The following is an 11,076-nucleotide window of genomic DNA, read 5'->3' as shown; positions in this document are numbered from 1 at the left end:
ACATCAACTGAGGGTTTCTTGACCAACATCAGTGCCCAGCCATACAAATGCTCTTTTGACTGTATGGACACAAATTCCCACAGACATAGTGTCAAGACAATTTTATTTGTGTATGGATAATAGACATTCAGGACCAACAGACCAAAAACCCCTGTTGAGCAAGCCGAGGACGACAGTGGCAAGGAAACACTTCCTTAAAAATACAGGAAGAAACTTTGAGAGGAACCAGAGCAGAACTCAGCAGGGACCCCCATCGTCCTTGGGTGGCCTGGAGGAAAGAGCGGCTGTTATTATAGCTAATAAGATCGCATAAAGTCACTCATTTGGTCAGGTGTCCACATATTTTGGAAATATAGTGTATTTTATGACAAGTATGGGATTTAATGATCCCATTATTAATCCCATAAATCTGGGATAAAAAAACCTTTTTCATGAATTAAATTACAAATTTAAAGTTCAACATGGGGCAAAACCACTTGACTATGAGCTTGCTAAGCATTTTAGTCTATAATCATTGACATTGATATGAAGTTGTTCCCAACGACTTTAGCTTTAATGTCCTTTCCACAAAATTTTGGGGAATTTTGTGCCCAGTGTCTTGTGAGAAATGCTGGATGAGCAAACTTGGTTCACAATTAGCATTATAATTCAACCCAAAGGTTAAGTTAAGTGAGGTGAAGGTCAGTTCTTCAAGACTACATTAACCAAAGCATGTCTTTATGGACACTTTGTGAGGTGATTAATGATTAATTTGGCAGGGTGGCTTCTTAATTTCTAGTTAGTCATTGTGATGTCTGGTGATGTATTTGTCCTCCATCCATTCATTTTTTTATTTGGACAGTTATCTGTAAGTAAAGGTATATGGAACAGTGGTCTTCTAGTCAATATAGGACAGGGAACCCTTGGTTTTTGAACATTAGTACAGTCATGCTGAGACAGGAACAGGTCTTTCAAAAGCGTTGCCCCAGAGCTGGAAGCATATTAGTGATAAAATAAATTTTATACACCTTTTAGCATGGGTGTGGCTAAAACACCTAAACTCAATAGCTAGAAGGGGTGTCTATATACTTTTGACCAAGATTTTTGGACCGTCACCGTCATTAATGGCTTATTGTCGGGACAGATCCAGCCGTCGAGCCCTGCTGGGTTCCACTCACTGTAAAAACCTGAATTATTGATGATTCTGTGTGCAGTGGCCCCGTGACACTCAGGCCCCCAGCAGACTCAGCAAACGAGACACATTAGATTAGAACTTGCTGAATGATCAACGTATCTCCTCCATTCTCTCAGCTTACTGGAGCTTGCAGTGCACACAGTGTTGCATTCTCATAATCCCCCCACCCCACCCCACCCCACCTGCCTGAAAATGTATGATGTGAAATATTTCATCCTGTCCTGAATCATGTCAATGTGACACCAGACGAGATAGCCAAGCCTGCCACACACTAGTGGCTGACAGGAAAAAAGTGAGACAGGAAACCGAGAAGAGATTAGAGCGAGGATTAGAGAAGGTGGTGAGGACAGAGTAGGACAGAACCAACACTGAATTTCCAAAGCATCTGCTGTTGAAAGAAAAGTAGTGTGGTGGATAGAGGACATCAAAACGTTCAAGGAGGTCACTTAGGTAGGACCAGTGCAATACAACAGAGTCGTTTTCGTCAGAACCAGGATAAATGGGTCCTCAGCTGCAGCTCAGCACCTACTCACAGGATTTTAATCACCCGGGGTGTACACGACCGACCCGGCCAAGACCAACCTCTAGCTACCGGAGGAACAAGCCTCACGTCCACCCGGTAACCACAACACCTTACATCCATCTAGTGTTTCATGAGTAGTACAAAACATACCAAGTCTTGAGATTTAAGACATTTCTGTAACTGTTCTTTTTCTGTGGTTGAATAATTGGAACACAAGGGTTTCTGAAAATTTGCCGGATTAAACATATACTATATATCTGCTGTACTGTGTGATATCATTGTGCCACAGCATCTGAATTTCAGTTCCTTGCTTGTGATCGACTGATTACTGACTAAATTAGTTCTGCGCCCATTTAAATAGGGTTAGTCTGACAGCATCCATTAAAACACAGACAGAGGGGAAAACTGTCACCTTATACTCTGAGGACGTTTGTCTGATGACTAGGTGTAACTTTAAAGCTCAATTAAAGATTGTAGCTGGAGGGGTAGCTTGATCCTTCCTGAGTAAATTTGCCACTGGGTGGTCTAAATACACTTGTTGTAGGAAGCACGTGTTAGCCTGAGACTTTCACTGGCCAGCAATTCCATATTGTGCCAGCCAAAGTTTGCCACAGCATATTCAAACTGGGTGCAAAAAAGAGGAAGGCTAAACTTCATAATTAGAAGGGGTGTCTACATACTTTTGGCTGTGCAGCGTTCTTCAGTCTTGGTCTTTATAAAACCAATTATACCAGTCAGATAAATCTCTACAAAGATCCTTTTGTCAAAAGAGATTGGAAAGAATGAAATTAATTATGAATCGGCCATGAAATCACAATACACCTGCTCAGGCTTTAGTTACCCAGAGTTTCAATCACTGAGTTGGGATCAGTTCTCTCTACACTCCTTTAATATCATGGGTGAACCAACTGAACCCACACTGGTCCTGTTAGGAGGGTTATGTGCCAATTTGGCTCACAAACGTTTCACTAATTTTCCCTCATTGGTACCCAGGACTTCCTGCTGCCGAGGAAACCACAGACAGGATACGGATGCAGGCCGACGTTTCCAAAGATTGAACCTACAAACAAAGCTACTCATTTTCCTCCGGTCAGACACGTATCCATCCAGTTTCCAGGTACATATATAACGTCACTTGTGTGGTGATTCAGTCTTTCTTTTTTATTTTAATAGTAGATCATGTTGTTGATTACAGCTAAACATTTATTGTCCAATATAACAGTCCAGTATTTGGTCTAATAAAACTTTTAAAGACACAGATACAAAAAATACAGTTCAATTATTGTTTTCTTTTCCCAAGTTGAACATATTCAGTTACTTCCTGCACTCACAGTGACGAGAGGGTTGCGAGCTGGCCTCATTTGACATATTAAATTACCAGTGCCCTTTTCAACGGCCAGTTTGGATTCCTAGAGAGAGGTCTAACTTAAATTTAGGATTAAGCTATGCTATCTGTCTTCTTCTGTCCAGTGCAAGTGGCAAGAAGACTCCACGTACAGCCTTTTTTTCCTCACACATTTCCAATTGCGTCTGTAAGGACCCCGACTCGATTGAAAGTCTTTGCTGTAGTAGGCTGCCACATTGGACCACCACATGGACCCCCTAGTACTGCCCTTGCTAATGCAACTCTTACATAACAGTGGACATATTTAGCTTCTAAATACAGTATTTTAGATGTATTCTGAAGCTATTTATTTAACTTAATATGCTTCTAAAAAAATCTGATTGATCCAGGTTCAGGTATCCATAGTTTGCTCACAAATTCACTCACATCTACACCTACGGGCAAATTTAAGTTGCCAAACCACCTTTAGTGTGTCATTGGATGATCCCAGAAGAAACCCATACAGTGATAAAATGCAAAACTCTATACAGACAGCAACTAGAGGTTGAGTAACAAACCCAGGTCCTCATTTTAGTCCTCCTCGAGTATTTATCCCAAATCTGTTATTGATTCCCTATGTGCTTGCATAGGACAATGTCCCACACCTCTATCCACCTCATTTCCCTTCCACCTATTAAACATTAACTTACAAATGAACTGCAATGTCTTCAACGTGCTGTAATGTGTCTCTGTCTCTTTAGATGTCAAAGCTTCATCCACACGGTCTACTCTAAATTCGTGTGATCCATGTGCCGAGTCTCACTCAAAACGTCAACAAGCATCTGCAGTGGTAGATGGTGTGATGCCCTCTGGTGGGTGGCTCCCCAAACCTCAGCCTATAAGTAATTCCAAGGTTGGACAATGCCAAGGCTCAGTTAAGAACATGCAGAGGTAATGTGCTGTATTGTTAGTCATGTTTTACTCATATTTATTTTAGATATTGCCAGTCTATATTGCCAAAAGTATGTGGACACCTTTCAATAAGCTTGTCGGACATCCCATTTCAAAAGCATGGGTATTACTATTGGATTGCAAAATTTTTAAGTTTGTCTGTATAAATTTGGGCCAATTTAGTCAAAAGCTTTTGTGAGGTCAGAAACTGATGTTGAACAAAAAGGCCACAGCGAGAATGGATAGACAGACAAAGACTTATTACCTAACATCAGTGGTTTCTATGACTTATAAATCACTGCAGTCATGTTTTGAAATCTAGTCAATGTCCATGTTTAATGTCTATGTTTCTATGGGTGTCCACAAAGTAGTGGCCATATAGAGTATGTGCATTTAATAAAACCTCCACCTATTAATTAAAAAGACACATATAACAATATCAGATATTTTTATGTGTGTAGACCCTGTGTAGACCATCTAGGACCTTCATTCAGAAAGCATATGGACATCACACCTTTAAGAGCTTTTTCAGCACAAGACAAACGTTACAGACCAAGCTCCCGATCAGCTTTAATTTCAAGGTATGAGGTTTCCTAACTGTCCAAATCTATAAACCACATCATTTTAGATAAAATGCAACGTTTATGTGATTTATTGTTTCTGTATTGTGTTATGCGTTGCAGTGGTGGATACAGCTGTTTTCATGTGGTGAAACCCTACAAAGCTGGATACTATAACATCCATCCCGAGTTCATGTCAGAAATGCTGCACTAAACTAGTTTAACTTTTTAGTTCACTAAAATCCCAGCTTTCAATGGGAGCAAGGCACACAGTAACGCCCTGGACGGGGCGCCAGTCCAACGCAGGGCAGACACATACACACACCCATTCACCTATAGGGCAATTCACATATAGGACAATTAACCTGACTGCATGTTTTTGGACTGTGGGAGGAAACCGGAGCTCCCGGAGGAAACCCACGCAGACACGGGGAGAACATGCAAACTTCGCACAGAAAGGACCCAGACCGCCCCACCTGAGGATCGAACCCAGGACCTTCTTGCTGTGAGGCGACAGTGCTACCCACCGTGCCACCCTGTTTTTAAATTGTATTTCCTGATGTAGACACGGTTTCTGAAACGTTATGTTCATGGCACCCATGTTAATAATTCTCCTGTTCACAGCAATGAATATTAATAATAATAATTCTCCTGTTCACAGCACTGTTTGTAATGGTATGACTATCTACAAATATATTTCATAGTAATCATCAACAACAGTAACAACAACAACAACAACAATAATAATGATGATGATGATAATAAAAAAATATTATGGAATGATTATGGAAAAGGTAACACATAAATCCAGTCATACGTTTGGCTTTCTGTTTATGTTTGGAGTTGCTGTGTTCATAAAACCTAATTGTAGGTTTATATATTCTATAGATATATTGTCTGATGAAATAAAGTTCTTCTCAAATATGTTCAGGCACATTTGTTATTTATGTTTCCTTTGATGACCTGTATACATAGAAGTATTGTTTGCAAAAGATGCCCTATATCATGATGCTTCCATCTCCATACATTAATGTCTGTTTGGTGTTCTTCAAACAAAGTCAAAATTCAAAGGGTGTGAATTTGAAGTAGATATATGCACTGGAAGAACCTAACTGATGCGAAGCAAAGACATGAAGTTTGTGAGACATCAATTTTGACTAACCAGTGGACTTAAAAGTTGCTGCACCTGAAAGAAAAGAGCTTTAAAACCAAACCAGCACTTCAAACTGAGACTTAATGCTGACCACATAAACCTTTAAACCTTTGGTGAAGCTTGCTTGACTGTGAACATTACTACTCCTATTCCAGCAGCTTTTAATCCATTTTCTCTCAGCAGGAGGTGAGTGCATTTCCCCCTGTTTTATATACAATATAAACACCAATCAGGCATAACATTATGACCAGCTTCCTAATATTGTATTGATCCCCCTTTTGCTGCCAAAACAGCCCTGACCCGTCGAGACATGGACTCCACTAGACCCCTGAGGATGTGCTGTGGTGTCTGGCACCGAGATGTCAGCAGCAGATCCTTTAACTCCTGGAAGTTGCGAAGTTGGGCCTTAGCTCCCCATGTGCATCGATGAGCCTTGGCTGCCCATGACCCTGCTGCCGGTTTACCACTGTTCCTTCCTTGGACCAATTTTGATAGATACTGATCACTGCACCCCACAAGAGCTGCAGTTTTTGAGATGCTCTGACCCAGCCGTCTAGCCGTCACAATTTGGCCCTCGTCAAACTCGCTCAGATCCTCACGCTCACCCATTTTTTCTGCTTCTTACATCAACTTTTCAGGATAACATGTTCACTTGCTGCCTGATATATCCCACCTACTAACAGGCCGTGATTAAGAGATAATCAGTGTTATTCACTTCACCTGTCAGTGGTCATAATGTTATGTCTGGTCGGTGTATATGCAATAACATTAGTTTTGACCCACTTAAGAAGAGATTGACTGAATTGTTGGGTTTTGTGGATTATTTAAAAAAGAGCAGTTGCAGACATGATATAAATCCCAGTGCTGCCCATAAGTACAAGTTCCTTACTGGTATAAGCATTCATTTGACTCAAAATGTACATTAGTGTGTAGAAAATTAAAGTAGTGTCTGAACTACACTTCCCAGCATGCCACACGGGCCACCGCGGCTGCTCGTGCCGTCTTGGTGTGAAGCTCCGCCCACCTATAAAAAAACGGTCGTCTTGTTTTTGAGGGGCTTCGAATGTCATTGAAGTTCTGAAGTTCTGAGCACTTGTAACGGTACGTAGCTTTAATTTATACATATTTATATAAATATATGTGATGCTATATTCACACAAAGACATCAATTACACCGCCGGCGTCTGTATTCAGCATATATAACACGTTATAGCTTATAGTGCGTATAGTGTTTTCTGTGGTGAATAAGAGTCAAGTCGTGCTGCATTCACATACACGTACAGTTCAGTTCACCAGTCCGACTGCCACTGCTCGTTCAGGACGAATATACACGCATTATACATATTCTATTACCTTTATTATTACACCTCATTTCTGTTTAAACGTTCTTTAAAGCCGTGGGATAAAAATAAACTTGTTTATGACTTGTGTACATGCTGTCACATTTACCTCAGGGATCTTGGTGAGTTTGCTGAACTAGCCTGCAGTGTCACTGCAGCAGAAATAACAACCACGACTCTCTTTTATATTCTAAATTCACAACAAGAATACATACAGCTTATTTAATTCATTATAAACTATTTAACACCTTTACAACTGTGTTACCACTTTTACAACGTTCATTATATACAGCCAGAAGTATGTGGACTCCTCTAATAATTACTGAGTTCAGATGTTTCAGACCCACCTATTGCTAACAGGTGTATAAAATGAATTAAATATAAAATAAATCATATACTTCTACCTTTGTGGCAACGATTTGGGAAAGGTCTTTACCTGTTCCAGCATGAATGTGCACACAGTGATATGTTAAGACGATTTCACGAGTTTGGTGTGGGAGGGAACTGCAGTGGGATGAATTGGAAATTCCTTCCTTAAGGAGTGAACGCTGTTATGGCTGTAAAGGGGGAAATAACTCCCTTTACTAATAACCACATTAGTGTCCATGGTTTTAAAATGAATGAATGAATAAATGTTGGAAAGTAGACATTGTTGTCCACATATTTTTGGCCTTTTTATTAGAAAGTAGACAGTATTTATATTTGCGGTATAAGACAAAGGGACTTTAATTTCCTTTGGGATCAATAAAGTATCTATCTATCTATCTATCTATCTATCTATCTATCTATCTATCTATCTATCTATCTATCTATCTATCATCTATCTATCTATCTATCTATCTATCATCTATCTATCTATCTATCTATCTATCTATCTATCTATCTATCTATCATCTAGCTATCTATCTATCTATCTATCTATCTATCTATCTATCTATCTATCTATCCAGCTATCCATGTATCTATCTATCTATCTATCTATCTATCTATCTATCTATCTATCTATCTATCTATCTATCTATCTATCTATCCATCCAGCTATCCAGCTATCCATCTATCCATCAATCCATCTATCTATCTATCTATCTATCTATCTATCTATCTATCTATCTATCTATCTATCCAGCTATCCATCTATCCATCAATCCATCTATCTATCTATCTATCTATCTATCTATCCAGCTATCCAGCTATCCATCAATCTATCTATCTATCTATCTATCTATCTATCTATCTATCTATCTATCTATCTATCTATCTATCTATCTATCTATCTATCTATCTATCTATCCAGCTATCCATCTATCCATCAATCCATCTATCTATCTATCTATCTATCTATCTATCTATCTATCTATCTATCTATCTATCCAGCTATCCAGCTATCCATCAATCTATCTATCTATCTATCTATCTATCTATCTATCTATCTATCTATCTATCTATCTATCTATCTATCTATCTATCCAGCTATCCAGCTATCCATCAATCTATCTATCTATCTATCTATCTATCTATCTATCTATCTATCTATCTATCTATCTATCTATCTATCCATCTATCCATCTATCCAGCTATCCAGCTATCCATCTATCCATCTATCCAGCTATCCATCTATCCATCCAGCTATCCAGCTATCCATCTATCCATCTATCCATCCAGCTATCCAGCTATCCATCTATCCATCAATCCATCTATCCAGCTATCCAGCTATCCATCTATCCATCTATCCATCCAGCCATCCAGCCATCCAGCCATCCAGCTATCCATCTATCCATCTATCTATCTATCTATCTATCTATCTATCCATCTATCCATCCAGCCATCCAGCTATCCATCAATCCATCTATCCAGCTATCCATCTATCCATCTATCCATCCAGCTATCCAGCTATCCATCTATCCATCAATCTATCTATCTATCTATCTATCTATCCATCTATCTATCTATCTATCTATCTATCTATCTATCTATCTATCTATCTATCTATCTATCTATCTATCTATCTATCTATCCAGCTATCCAGCTATCCATCTATCCATCAATCCATCTATCCATCTATCCATCCAGCTATCCATCTATCCATCTATCCATCTATCCATCCAGCCATCCAGCTATCCAGCTATCCATCTATCCATCTATCCATCTATCTATCTATCTATCCATCTATCTATCTATCTATCTATCTATCTATCTATCTATAATAATAATAATAATACATTTTATTTATATAGCGCTTTTCAAGATACTCAAAGACGCTTTACATAAGACAAATAATCAAAACAAATACGTACATACACCATACAAATCATAGTACAAAATCAAAATAGTACATCAACATCAAGAATAATTAAGATAAAAACAAAGAGAGCAGCATAAGACAGTTCATTAAAAATTAGCTAAATTATGAGAGAGAACAACAAATATAGAACAATTTCTTAAAATTAGACAGAAGCAGGACAGATTTACATGCAATCAGGAAACTGAAAACTTTACAAGTTTTAGGATCTAGGACTTCACATTTCTGTCGTGATCTAAGTATAAAAACTATTAAAAAGAATAGCAAAAATAAAAGCATTTATTTTGTGTTGTTACAAGTTAAATGCCACTCTGAATAGATGAGTTTTGAGAAGTGACTTGAATTTGGACAGGTCAGGACAATCTCGTAGGTGTTTGGGGAGAGCATTCCATAAAGATGGAGCAGCTATGGAAAAGGCCCTGTCACCCCAGGTCCGGTGCTTGGTCCTAGAGGGTATGGACAGTAGGTTAGCCTCAGAAGAGCGAAGGCTACGGGAGGGAATGTGCTGATGGAGCAGGTCGGTGAGGTAGGATGGGGCCTGATTATGGAGAGCTTTGTGAGTGAATAGAAGAATTTTGAATTGAATGCGTTGAGCAACGGGAAGCCAATGAAGTTTTTGTAGAACAGGTGTAATATGATCACGGGAGCGAGTATGAGTAAGGAGGCGAGCAGCTGAATTCTGGATATACTGAAGTTTTTTTAGGATTTTGTTAGATGTACCATAAAGGATGCTATTGCAATAATCAATTCTGGATGTAATAAAAGCATGAATCAAGGTTTCGGCGGCAGAAAAGGAGAGTGATGGACGTAGACGTGCTATGTTTTTTAGATGAAAGAAAGCAGTTTTGGTGATGTGATTTACATGGCGGTCAAAAGAGAGGTTGCTATCAAAAATTACACCAAGATTTCGGATGTTAGAAGACGGAGACAAAGTGTCATTATCAATGGTAATTTGAAAATTTTTTGTGGTTTTTGCCAGGGTTGTAGGACCTACGATGATCATATCTGATTTTTCACAGTTTAATTTGAGGAAATTAGCTTTCATCCACAATTTCATTTCAGTGATGCAATTTGTCAGAGTGGAGTGAAGTTCAGTATTAATGGATTTGGAGGAGATGTAAAGCTGAATATCATCAGCATAGCAGTGGAAATGTAAACCATGCCGACGTATGATGTCACCAAGGGGGAGTATATAAAGAATAAACAAAAGGGGACCTAACACTGAGCCTTGGGGAACGCCTTGGGACAGTGGAGCAATGGCAGAACTACAATTGTTGATATTAACAAACTGTTGTCTGTTTATGAGATATGACCTTAACCACAAAAGGGCAGTACCAGTGATGTTGACAGAGGATTCAAGGCGGGACAGAAGAATGGAGTGATTAATGGTGTCAAAAGCTGCAGTAAGATCAAGGAGGACGAGAATATTAATTTGTCCAGAGTCTGAGGAAAGAAGAAGGTCATTTGTGACTTTGAGGAGGGCTGACTCAGTGCTGTGCTGGGGGCGGAAACCAGACTGAAATGATTCAAATAGATTATTGGAATTTAGGTGATCTTTGAGCTGTGAGGCAACAACACGTTCCAGTATTTTCGACAGAAATGGAAGATTGGAAATGGGCCGAAAGTTACTCATAATGTTAGAGTCAAGTCCAGGTTTTTTAAGTATGGGAGTAACAGCAGCCAATTTGAGTGATTGAGGGACTGAGCCAGAACTAAGAGAGGAATTGATTATCTCTGTGATAAGTGATGAGA

At 39.1% G+C, this 11,076-nt stretch overlaps 1 protein-coding gene across 1 annotated transcript in view; it reads left to right on the top strand.

Annotated features, from left to right (window-relative positions):
• The first annotated feature begins 6,744 nt into the window (after window positions 1-6,744).
• myorg (myogenesis regulating glycosidase (putative)) overlaps window positions 6,745-11,076 on the top strand; it is a 15,614-nt gene continuing 11,282 nt past the window's right edge. Inside the window, exon 1 of the mRNA XM_063011272.1 lies at window positions 6,745-6,786. The gene's annotated coding sequence lies outside the window, so the exon portion shown is untranslated. The remainder of the gene's footprint in view (window positions 6,787-11,076) is intronic.

This window comes from Trichomycterus rosablanca, chromosome 16, assembly GCF_030014385.1.
Source record: "Trichomycterus rosablanca isolate fTriRos1 chromosome 16, fTriRos1.hap1, whole genome shotgun sequence".
In the NCBI taxonomy this organism is placed as follows: Eukaryota; Metazoa; Chordata; class Actinopteri; order Siluriformes; family Trichomycteridae; genus Trichomycterus; species Trichomycterus rosablanca.
Note: the sequence above shows the minus strand (reverse complement) of the source record. Positions and strands in the feature narration are given on the sequence as shown.